The following is a 12,400-nucleotide window of genomic DNA, read 5'->3' as shown; positions in this document are numbered from 1 at the left end:
GTCTCTATAAGCTTGGCACATCTAGCCACTGGTATTTTTGTCCATTCTTCAAGGCAAAACTGCAACAGTTCCTTCAAGTTGGATGGGTTCCGCTGGTGTACAGCAATCTTTAAGTCATACCACAGATTCTCAATTTGATTGAGGTCTGGGCTTTGACTTGGCCATTCCAAGACATGTAAATGTTTCCCCTTAAACCACTTGAGTGTTGCTTTAGCAGTATGCTTAGGGTCATTGTCCTGCTGGAAGGTGAACCTCCGTCCCAGTCTCAAATCTCTGGAAGACTGAAACAGGTTTCCCTCAAGAATTTCCCTGTATTTAGCTCCATCCATCATTCCTTCAATTTGGACCAGTTTCCTAGTCCCTGTCGATGAAAAACATCCCCACAGAATGATGCTGCCACCACCATGCATCACTGTGGGGATGGTGTTCTTGAGGTGATGAGAGGTGTTGGGTTTGCGCCAGACATAGCGTTTTCCTGGATGGCCAAAAAGCTCAATTTTAGTCTCATCTGACAAGAGTACCTTCTTCCATATGTTTAGGGAGTCTCCCACATGCCTTTTGGCAAACACCAAACGTGTTTGCTTATTTTTTCTTTAAATAATGTATTTTTTCTGGCCACTCTTCCGTAAAGTCCAGCTCTGTGGAGTGTATGGCTTAAAGTGGTCCTATGTACAGATACTCCAATCTCCGCTGTGGAGCTTTGCAGCTCCTTCAGGGTTATCTTTGGTCTTTTTGTTGCCTCTCTGATTAATACCCTCCCTTGCCTGGTCCGTGAGTTTTGGTGGGCGGCCCACTCTTGGCAGGTTTGTTGTGGTGCCATATTCTTAAACATTTTTAATAATGGATTTAATGGTGCTCCGTGGGATGTTCACGATGTTCGCATTCCGACGAGAGCCGTTACAGAACTACCCACCACCAAAGGACCAAGCAGCGTGGCCAGGAGGAGCAGGGATCCTGGGCCCGGGAGAAGAGTTGGTGGAGGACCTCATGGACGTGGGAGGAGGTTGTGGCAGGGGACAAGACCCTGCCATGGAAACAGCAAGGGAGGAACGGCAACTATACAAGGCGTCACGGCTAGCACGGAAGCCCGAGAGGCAGCTCCCAAACATTTTTTGGGGGACACACACCGGGAGATTGGCAGTGTCAGGGTTCAGACCTGAGTCAACTCCTCGTGCTTACCGTGGGGAGCGAGTGGCCGGTCAAGCACCGTGCTATCCGGTTCTGCGCACCATGCCTTCAGTGCGCATCCACAGCCGGTGCGCTCTGTGCAAGCTCCCCGCAGTGGCCGTGCTAGAGTGGGCATTCAGCCAGGACGGATTGTGCCGGCTCAGCGTTCCTGGTCTCCGGTGCGTCTCTTCGGCCCAGGTTATCCTGCGCCAGCTCTACGCACGGTGTCCCCGGTTTCGCCAGCACAGCCCAGTGTGGCTTGTTCCAGCTCCCCGCACTTGCCGGGCTACAGGGGGTATCCAGCCAGGACGAGTTGTGCCAGCTCTGCGCTCCAGACCTCCGGTGCGCCTCCACGGTCCAGTGTGTCCTGCGCTGGCTCTACGCACTATGCCTCCAGTGCGCCTTCATAGCCCAGTGCGTCCTGTGCCAGTTCTGCACACTCACCAAGTTAAAGTGGGTATCCAGCCAGGATGTGTTGCGGCAGCTCCACTCATTAGGCTGCCAGTACGTCTCCTCAGTCCGGTGAGACCTGTTCCGGCTCCACGTACGAAGCCTCCTGTGATGATCCATGGCACGAAGCCAGGGATGATCCATGGCACGAAGCCTCCAGGGATGATCCATGGCCCGGAGCCTGCAGTGATGATCCATGGCCCGGAGCCTGCAGTGATAATCCATGGCACGAAGCCTGCAGTGACGATCCAGGGAAAGGAGCCTCCAGCGACGGTCCCCAGTCCGGAGCCTCCGGCGACGGTCCCCAGTCCGGAGCCTGCAGCGACGGTCCCCAGTCCGGAGCCTGCAGCGACGGTCCCCAGTCCGGAGCCTCCGGCGATGATCGGTGGTCTGGTTCCTCCGGCGATGATCTGCGGCCCGGTTCCTCCAGTGAAGGTCCATGCACCAGGACCGCCACTAAAGCGGAGGGATCTGCAGGCGGAGGGGGGGTCTACGTCCCGCACCGGAGCCGCCGGCATAAGGGATGCCCACCCGGACCCTCCCCTTTAGAGTCAGGTTTTGCGGCCAGAGTCTGCACCTTTGGGGGGGGTACTGTCACGCCCTGGCCATAGAGAGGCTTTTATTCTCTATTTTGGATAGGCTGGGGTGTGACTAGGGTGGGCATTCTAGTTTGTTTATTTCTATGTTTTCTATTTCTTTGTTTTTGGCAGAGTGTGGGTCTCCAGTGACGATCCCCAGTCCGGAGCCTCCAGCGACGGTCCCCAGTCCAGGGCCTCCGGCGATGAGCCGCAGTCCAGAGCCTCCGGCGATGATCCTCGGTCCGGTTCTACAAAGGCGGAGGAATCAGCGTAAAGAGGGGGGGCGGCGTCCAGAACCAGAGCTTTTTCTGAGGTCTTGGCTGATTTATTTTTATTTTCCCAGGATGTCAAGCAAAGAGGCACTGAGTTTGAAGGTAGGCCTTGAAATACATCCACAGGTAAACATCCAATTGACTCAAATTATCTCAATTAGCCTATCAGAAGCTTCTAAAGCCATGACCTTTTCTGGAATTTCATCATTTTCTGGAATTTTCCAAGCTGTTTAAAGGCACAGTCAACTTAGTGTATGTAAACTTCTGACCCACTGGAATTGTGATACAGTGAATTATAAGTGAAATAATCTGTCTGTAAACAATTGTTGGAAAAATTACTTGAGTCGTGCACAAAGTAGATGTCCTAACCAACTTGCCAAAACTATAGTTCCGACTTCAACTGTATACTGAGATCATGTGACAGATCATGTGACACTTACATTGCACACAGGTGGACTTTATTGAACTAATTATGTGACTTCTGAAGGTAATTGGTTGCACCAGATCGTATTTAGCGGCTTCATAGCAAAGGGGTTGAATACATATGCACTCACTATTTTTCAGTTCTTTATTTTTTATAATTTTTTGAAACAAGTACGTTTTTTTCATTTCACTTCACCAATTTGGCTATTTTGTGTATGTTCATTACATGGAATCCAAAAAAAAAATAAAAAAAATTAATTACAGGTTGTAATGCAACAAAATAGGAAAAACACCAAGGAGGATGAATACTTTTGCAAGGCACTGTATAGGAATTTATCAAAATGTGATTTGTTTTCTAAATCTTTGTGGGTGTGTGTAATCTGAAGGAAATATGTGTCTCTACATTTGGCTTGCAGGAGGTTAGGAACTGCAGCTCAGTTTCTACCTCATTTTGTGGGCAATGTGCACATAGCCTGTCTTCTCTTGTGAGCCAGGTCTGCCTATGGCGACCTTTCTCAATAGTAGGGCTATGCTCACAGAGTCTGTACATAGTCAAAGCTTTCCTTAATTTTGGGTCAGTCACAGTGGTCAGGTACTCTGCCACTGTACTCTCTGTTTTGGGACAAATAGCATTCTAGTTTGCTCAGTTTTTTTGTTAATTACTTGACCTATTGGAAATCATTATCTTTTTGTTTTCATGATTTAGTTGGCTCTAATTGTGTTGCATATATCTGTCTGCTTACGATTCACCTGAGCAGTGGCTTTGTGGTTTTATGGTGATGAGCAGTGGTGTAAAGTACTTAAGTAAAAATACTTTAAAGTACTACTTAAGTCGTACTTGACTTTACTATTTATATTTTTGACAACTTTTACTTCACTACATTGCTAAAGAAAATAATGTACTTTTTACTCCTTACATTTTACCTGACACCCAAAAGTACTAGTTACATTTTGAATGCTTAGCAGGACAGGACAATTGTCTAATTCACTCACTTATCAAGAGAACTTTCCTGGTCATCCCCACTGCCTCTGATCTGGCAGACACTAAACACAAATGCTTAGTTTGTAAATTATGTCTGTGTGTTGTTGTGTGCCCCTGGCTATCCTTAAATTTAAAAAACAAGAAAATTGTGCTGTCTGGTTTGCTTAATATAAGGAATTTGAAATTATTTATACTTTTACTTTTGAAACTTAAGTATATTTTAGCGATTCCATTTATTTTTGATACTTAAGTACATTTAAAACCAAATACTTTTACACTTTTACTTAAGTAGTATTTTACTGGGTGACTTTCAATTTTACTTGAGTCATTTTCTTTTCAGGTATCTTTACTTTTACTCACGTATGACAATAGGGTAATTTTTCAGTGGTGATGAGTAAATGTAATTGTCTAGTAGTTTGTTGTTTGTTGTTTAAAGGGACCTTTGCAGGAGATTTGTAAGGAGTAGAATGCAATGTTGTGGAGGTTGTTTACAAGCGTTTCTCTTTACAATAGACACAGAAAACCCCTGTTGAAAAACCCAACAGTGAATAAGCATTGAGCTTGTTTACCAGTAGTAGTTTCTCTGGCCTTGTGTTGGAAAGTTGTGTATTGGTTATCTGTCCTGGGGGGAAACCAGTGCCTTTTACTACTTAAAGTTGACACATCATTCCCCTGTGTACCTCTGAGCTCTGCTGACAATATTGAGGTAATTAGGATGATAATACGCTGTCTGAAGAACACACAAAGACACTGATGGATACAGTGTTTAGGACATGGGTGATGACACTTCGCCCATACTCACAGACATGTTAATAGGCACAACACACACTACCATCAAAAACACACACACACGCACATGCACACATACACACACACCTTTTTGTTTGCAGTGACCCCTGTGTGGCCATCTACCCCTCCCCCTAGACCCATGTGGTGTCCCCCCATCCCACTGTGTTTGTCACCTTTGGCCCATTCCAGACCGTACCAAATGGCTCGTTAGAGACAGGGCCAGCAGCTCTGGTGTCAGAGATTCAAAAGACCCATCTGTATGACGTCACCTCTTCACTGAACATCACTTTCTAGGAACGTTCTCTTGAATGCGTAGAGCAATTGACTATGTGGAATTCTAATATTACTCTATTACACATGATTCAATAACAACACACAGTACTTCAACTGTTTAAGTGATCTACTGCTCAAAACAAAATCGTTAACGAACGAGTCATGTGTTGTACCAAAACAATGCTCCACCACTGTGTTTAAAGTCAACCGCCCACATATTAAACACAGTCCTGTGGTGTGAGATACAGAGAGGAAAGGAGAGATGGGTGTGGTGGTGACATGGCCACTGTAATAGCGAGTTCTGCCAAAACAAACTCACAAGAGAAAGCATCCTGTAGATGACACAGGAGATATCTGGATCTGCAACCGGGTGGGGACACGTTTATTCTGGCTCAACCGGTCTTTCTTTGTCACCTCCGACTGAGTCATGTCACCTTAGTTTTTGTGTGACATGACAATTATTGTTCATTATGCCTCATACCAGCCCAGCCAGCTAAGCCTGTTTGATACCAATGTTTTGACCAAAACACACACACACACAAACACACACACGTCAATGGATTTTGTCAACTTTCTATTTTTTATTTAACCTTTATTTAACTAGGGAAGTTAGTTAAGAACAAATTCTTACTTCCAATGATGGCCTACCAGAAGGCTAAAGGCCTCCTGTGGGGATGGGGGCTGGGATTAAAAATAAAAAATATATAAATAAAGGACAAAACACACATCCCGACAGGAGAGACAACACAACACTACATAAAGAGAGACCTAAAACAACAACATAGCATGGCAGCAACACATGACAACACAGCATGGCAGCAACACAACATGACAACAACATGGTAGCAACACAACATGGCAGCAGCCCAACATGGTACAAACATTCTGCCATTTCCTTGTTTAATGACTCTGTGACAAGTTTTGTGCCTCCAGCTAAGTGATAACCATCGCCACCTTAGGTATTGTTCAACAAAGTGCACTTTAAAAATCCAGCCCTGATGACTGCTTAAAGAATGATGTCATACCTATGACAACAGGTTGTGACAAGCCATAACACTGTTATAATGTGTTAGAGGAATACACTTGAAAGCTTTAACATGAACATTTTCTACGTTTTCAATATGGTTTCATTGACTAAGTTAATTGTAGCATGAAACATCAGAGTTGTGGGTTTGTTTCCCGCATGGGCCACTTACACAACACTGACTATACAGTATGATGGGGACTGTAGTTCACTTCTGAAAAAACAATCCTTAATATTACATCTCCAGGTCATGTGTTATGACTGGTTTTGCCATGGCAGAGATTATATATTTCTTACGACAGTGTTATGACAACAGCTTTACAGGATACTAGAAATAACATTTAGGCGGAATTCCAGCCCACTGATTGGCTATATCATTAGATTAATTGGAGCATGGTGCTGGTTGAAGTTAACAACCCATAACGTTACAAGTTCATTTTCTATATGAGCCAAGTACAGTACATTAGATACATATTTAACGATAGAAGCATCTGCTACCTAACTATTGTTGTTGTGCTGTGGTCAGATCCGTATTGTGTCAGCGCTGGTATTTTAGCTGTTACATAACCGAGCAGCCCAAGCCAGCTCAGAAACATCCACCCACAAGGGATTAAAAGAGCTTTATAAATAGCATTTCTCCATTCCGGCCATTACCAACTTAACAACCCACATCTACAAGAGTAACAGTCAGTGAGGAGTCTCATAACATTATCACTCTCTCTATTGCTCTCTCTTTCTCTCTCTACGCTCTCTCTTTCTCTCTCTCTATGCGTTCTCTCTCTCTCTATGCTCTCTCTTTCTCTCTCTCTCTCTCTTTCTCTCTCTCTCTCTCTCTCTCTCTCTTTCTCTCTCTCTCTCTACGCTCTCTCGCTCTGCTCTCTCTCTATTGCTCTCTCTTTCTCTCTCTCTCTACGCTCTCTCTTTCTCTATATATGCTCTTTCTGTCTCTCTATACGCTCTCTCTTTCTCTCTCTCTCTCTACGCTCTCTCTTTCTCTCTCTCTATTGCTCTCTCTTTCTCTCTCTCTCTACAATCTCTCTGAACACCCCCCTTGTTGTCCCCATTATATCATTTCAACATTTGCCAATATAGGACAGCGTGTCCTAGCTGTTCATGTCTGACCTACAGCTGAGTGAGTGGAACATAGAGAGAGGCCTGCAAGGGAGAAGGGGGCTGATGTGTCGTGGATGATGAATGAAGAGCAGTGTCCTCAGGAAACAGGGGATTACACACACCTCACACACACCTCACACACACACACTTCTCACACACGCCTCAGTCACACACACACACACACACACACACACACACACACACACACACACACACACACGCGCCAGGCGGTCACAGCATGGGAATGGGAGAAAATAATTGCCTCTCTTTGCACCTCTCATAACAGTTACAAATAGTAAACCTACTGTATAACACACTGATTGGATGCTCTAACATTGAAGAGATGCTTGACTAATGCACCTGCCAAGGATTGTTGGTTAAGCCAATGTGTGGTGTACCGTGCGGTGTACTGTATATTAAATCCCAGTGGTCTGTGTGAGCTAAAATCTGTTTTTAACTCTGGGTAAAACACAAGTCTTCAGGTGTCAGACGAGGTTGCACGTCTCAGGAGCATAGTTTGGCGAACCACCTCATCTAGCCAACGCCTCCATTTTACTACACTACCAGTCAAAAGTTTTTGAGTACCTACTCATTCAAGGGTTTTTCTTTATTTTTACTATTTTATACATTGTAGAATAATAGTGAAGGCATCACAACTATGAAATAACACATATGGAATCATGTAGTAACCAAAAAAGTGTTAAACAAAACAAAATACATCAAGATGGCAAGATGCAGTAGATGGTATAGAGTACAGTATATACATATGAGAAGAGTAATGTAGGGTATGTAAACATATAAAAGTGGCATTGTTTAAAGTGGCTAGTGATACATTACATCAAGATGGCAAGATGCAGTAGATGGTATAGAGTACAGTATATACATATGAGATGAGTAATGTAGTAATGAGTAATGTAGTAATGTAAACATTATATGAAGTGGCATTGTTTAAAGTGGCTAGTGATACATTTATTACATCAATTTTTCCATTATTAAAGTGGCTGGAGTTGAGTCAGTATATTGGCAGCAGCCACTCAATGTTAGTGATGGCTGTCTAACAGTCTGATGGCCTTGAGATAGAAGCTGTTTTTCAGTCTCTCGGTCCCTGCTTTGATGCACCTGTACTGACCTCGCCTTCTGGATGATAGCGGGGTGAACAGGCAGTGGCTCAGGTGGTTGTTGTCCTTGATGATCTTTTTGGCTTCCTGTGACATCGGGTGGTGTAGGTGTCCTGGAGGGCAGGTAGTTTGCCCCCGGTGATGCGTTGTGCAGACCTCACTACCCTCTGGAGAGCCTTACGGTTATTGGCGGAGCAGTTACCGTACCAGGCAGTGATACAGCCCGACAGGATGCTCTCGATTGTATATCTGTAAAAGTTTGTGAGTGTTTTTGGTGACAAGCCGAATGTCTTCACCCTCCTGAGGTGGAAGAGACGCTGCTGCGCCTTCTTCACCACGCTGTCTGTGTGGTGGGACCATTTCAGTTTGTCCGTGATGTGTACGCTGAGTAAGTTAATACTTTCTACCCTCTCCACTACTGGCCCGTCGATGTGGATAGGGGGGTGCTCCCTCTGCTGTTTCCTGAAGTCCACGATCATCTCCTTTGTTTTGTTGACGTTGAGTGTGAGGTTATTTCCCTGACACCACAGGGCCCTCACCTCCTCCCTGTAGGCTGTCTCATCGTTGTTGGTAATCAAGCCTACCACTGTAGTGTCGTCTGCAAACTTGATGATTGAGTTGGAGGCGTGCATGGCCACGCAGTCGTGGGTGAACAGGGAGTACAGGAGAGGGCTGAGAACGCACCCTTGTGGGGCCCCAGTGTTGAGGATCAGTGGGGTGGAGATGTTGTTACCTACCATCACCACCTGGGGGGCGGCCCGTCAGGAAGTCCAGGACCCAGTTGCACAGGGCGGGGTCGAGACCCAGGATCTCGAGCTTGATGACGAGTTTGGAGGGTACTATGGTGTTAAATGCTGAGCTGTAGTCGATGAACAGCATTCTCACACAGGTATTCCTTTTGTCCAGATGGGTTAGGGCAGTGTGCAGTGTGATTGCGATTGCGTCGTCTGTGGACCTATTGGGGCGGTAAGCAAATTGGAGTGGGTTTAGGATGTCAGGTAGGGTGGAGGTGACATGGTCCTTGACTAGTCTCTCAAAGCACTTCATGATGACGGAAGTGAGTGCTATGGGGCGGTAGTCATTTAGCTCAGTTACAGTAGCTTTCTTGGGAACAGGAACAATGGTGGCCCTCTTGAAGCATGTGGGGACAGCAGACTGGGATAAGGATTGATTGAATATGTCCGTAAACACACCAGCCAGCTGGTCTGCGCATGCTCTGAGGACACGGCTGGGGATGCCGCCTGGGCCTGCAGCCTTGCGAGGGTTGACACGTTTAAATGTTTTGCTCACGTCGGCTGCAGTGAAGGAGAGCCCGCAGGTTTTGGTAGCGGGCCGTGTCAGTGGCACTGTATTGTCCTCAAAGCGAGCAAAGAAGTTGTTTAGTCTGTCTGGGAGCAAGACATCCTGGTCCGCGACAGGGGCTGGTTTTCCTTTTATAGTCCGTGATTGACTGTAGACCCTGCCCCATACTTCTCGTGTCTGAGCAGCTGAATTGCGACTCTACTTTGTCTCTATACTGACACTTAGCTTGTCTGATTGCCTTGCGGAGGGAATAGCTACACTGTTTGTATTCGGTCATGTTTCCGATCACCTTGCCCTGGTTAAAATAAGTGGTTCGCGCTTTCAGTTTTGCGGTTTCTGGTTTGGGAATGTTTTAATAGACGATGTGAGTACGACATCGCCGATGCACTAATAAACCCGCTCACCGAATCAGCGTATTCATCAATGTTGTTGTTCGCCGTAATGCGGAACCTATCCCAGTCCACGTGATCGAAGCAATCTTGAAGCGTGGAATCCGATTGGTCGGACCAGCGTTGAACAGACCTGAGCGCGGGAGCTTCCTGTTTTAGTTTGTGTCTATAGGCTGGAAGCAACAAAATGGAATCGTGGTCAGCTTTTCCGAAAGGAGGGCGGGGGAGGGCCTTATATGCGTCGCGGAAGTTAGAATAACAATGATCTAGGGTTTTGCCAACCCTGGTTGCGCAATCGATATGCTGATAGATTTTAGGGAGCCTTGTTTTCAGATTAGTCTTGTTAAAATCCCCAGCTATAATAACTGCATCCTCAGGATATGTGGTTTCCAGTTTACATAGAGTCAAATGAAGTTCGTTCAGGGCCATCGATGTGTCTGCTTGGGGGGATATATGCGGCTGTGATTATAATTGAAGAGAATTCTCCAGGTTGATAATGCAGTCGGCATTTGATTGTGAGGAATTCTAAGTCAGGTGAACAGAAGGACTTGAGTTCCGGTATGTTGTTATGATCACACCACGTCTCGTTAATCATAAGGCATACACCCCAGCCCTTCGTCTTACCAGAAAGATGCTTGTTTCTGTCGGCGCGATGCGTGAAGAAACCTGCTGGCTGTACCGACTCCGATAGCGTGTCTCGAGTGAGCCATGTTTCCGTGAAACAAAGAACGTTACAGTCTCTGATGTCTCTCTGGAAGGCTACCCTTGCACGGATTTCGTCTACCTTGTTGTCAAGAGACTGGACATTGGCGAGTAGTATACTCTGGAGCGGTGCGCGATGTGTCCGTCTACGGAGCCTGACCAGAAGACCGCTCCGTCTGCCCCTTCTACGGCATCGTTGTTTTGGGTCGCCGACTGGGATCCGATCCATTGTCCTGGGTGGTGGGCAAAACAGAGGATCCGCATCGGGAAAGTCGTATTCCTGGTCGTAACGTTGGTGAGTTGACGTTGCTCTTATATCCAATAGTTCCTCCCGACTGTATGTAATAAAACCTAAGATTACCTGGGATAACAATGTAAGAAATAACACATAACAAAACAAAATAATGCATATTTTCCTAGGAATGGAAGCGAGGCGGCCATCTCTGTCGGCGCTGGAAGTGTTATACAGAAGATAGCCCTATTTGGTAAATGACCAAGTCCATATTAAGGCAAGAACAGTTCAAATAAGCAAAGAGAAACGACAGTCCATCATTACTTTAAGACGTGAAGGTCAGTCAATACGGAAACTTTCAAGAACTTTGAACGTTTCTTCAAGTGCAGTCGCAAAAACCATCAACCACTATGATGAAACTGGCTCTCATGTGGACCGTCACAGGAATGGAAGACCCAGAATTACCTCTGCTGCAGAGGATAAGTTCATCAGAGTTACCAGCCTCAGAAATTGCAGCCCAAATAAATGCTTCACAGAGTTCAAGTAACTGATACATCTCAACATCAACTGTTCAAAGGAGACTGTGTGAATCAGGCCTTCATGGTTGAATTGCTGCAAAGAAACCACTACTAAAGGACACCAATAAGAAGAAGAGACTTGCTTGAGCCTAGAAAAACAAGTAATGGACATTAGACCGGTGGAATTTTTTTCTTCGGTCTGGAGTCCAAATGTGAGATTTTTGGTTCCAACCGCCGTGTCTTTGTGAGACACGGTGTGAGTGAATGAACGATCTCTCTGCATGTGTATTTCCCACCGTAAAGTATGGAGGAGGAGGTGTGAGGGTGCTTTGCTGGTGACACTGTGATTTATTTCGTATTCAAGGCACACTTAACCATTATTGCTACCACAGCATTCTGCAGCGATACGCCATCCCATCTGGTTTGGCCTTAGTGGGACTCTCATTTGTTTTTCAACAGGACAATGACCCAACACACCTCCAGGCTGTGGAGGGCTATTTGACCAAGAAGGAGAGTGATAGAGTGCTGCATCAGATGACCTGGCCTCCACAAACAGTTATTTTCATCAAGCCTACCAGCGGTTTTCCCCTTGCGCCTGTCTGTTTCTAGTTCCTGTTTTCTAGTTTTCCCGGTTTTGACCATTCTGCCTGCCCTGAGCCTGCCTGCCGTCCTGTACCTTGTCCCACCACACTGGATTATTGACCTCTGCCTGCCCTGATCCTGAGACTGCCTGCCGTTCTGCACCTTTTGGACTCTGATCTGGATTACTGACCTCTGCCTGCCCTTGACCTGTCGTTTTGCCTGCCCCCTGTTCTAGTAATAAACTTTTGTTACTTTGACACTGTCTGCATCTGTGTCTTCCCTAAAACGTGATAACATGTCTTATTTCATAGTTTTGATGTCTTCACTATTATTGTACAATGTAGTAAATATTAAAAATAAAGAAAAATCATTGAATAAGTAGGTGTTCTAAAACTTTAGACTGGTAGTGTATGTGTTTTGACAATGACAGTTTACAATCTAAGGTAACGCCAAGTAATTTAGTCTCCTCAACTTGTCCAATAGCCA

The sequence above is a fragment of the Salvelinus fontinalis genome, chromosome 12 (assembly GCF_029448725.1).
Source record: "Salvelinus fontinalis isolate EN_2023a chromosome 12, ASM2944872v1, whole genome shotgun sequence".
Lineage (NCBI taxonomy): Eukaryota > Metazoa > Chordata > Actinopteri > Salmoniformes > Salmonidae > Salvelinus > Salvelinus fontinalis.
The sequence above is the reverse complement of the archived record's forward strand: the minus strand, read 5'-3'. Positions refer to the sequence as shown.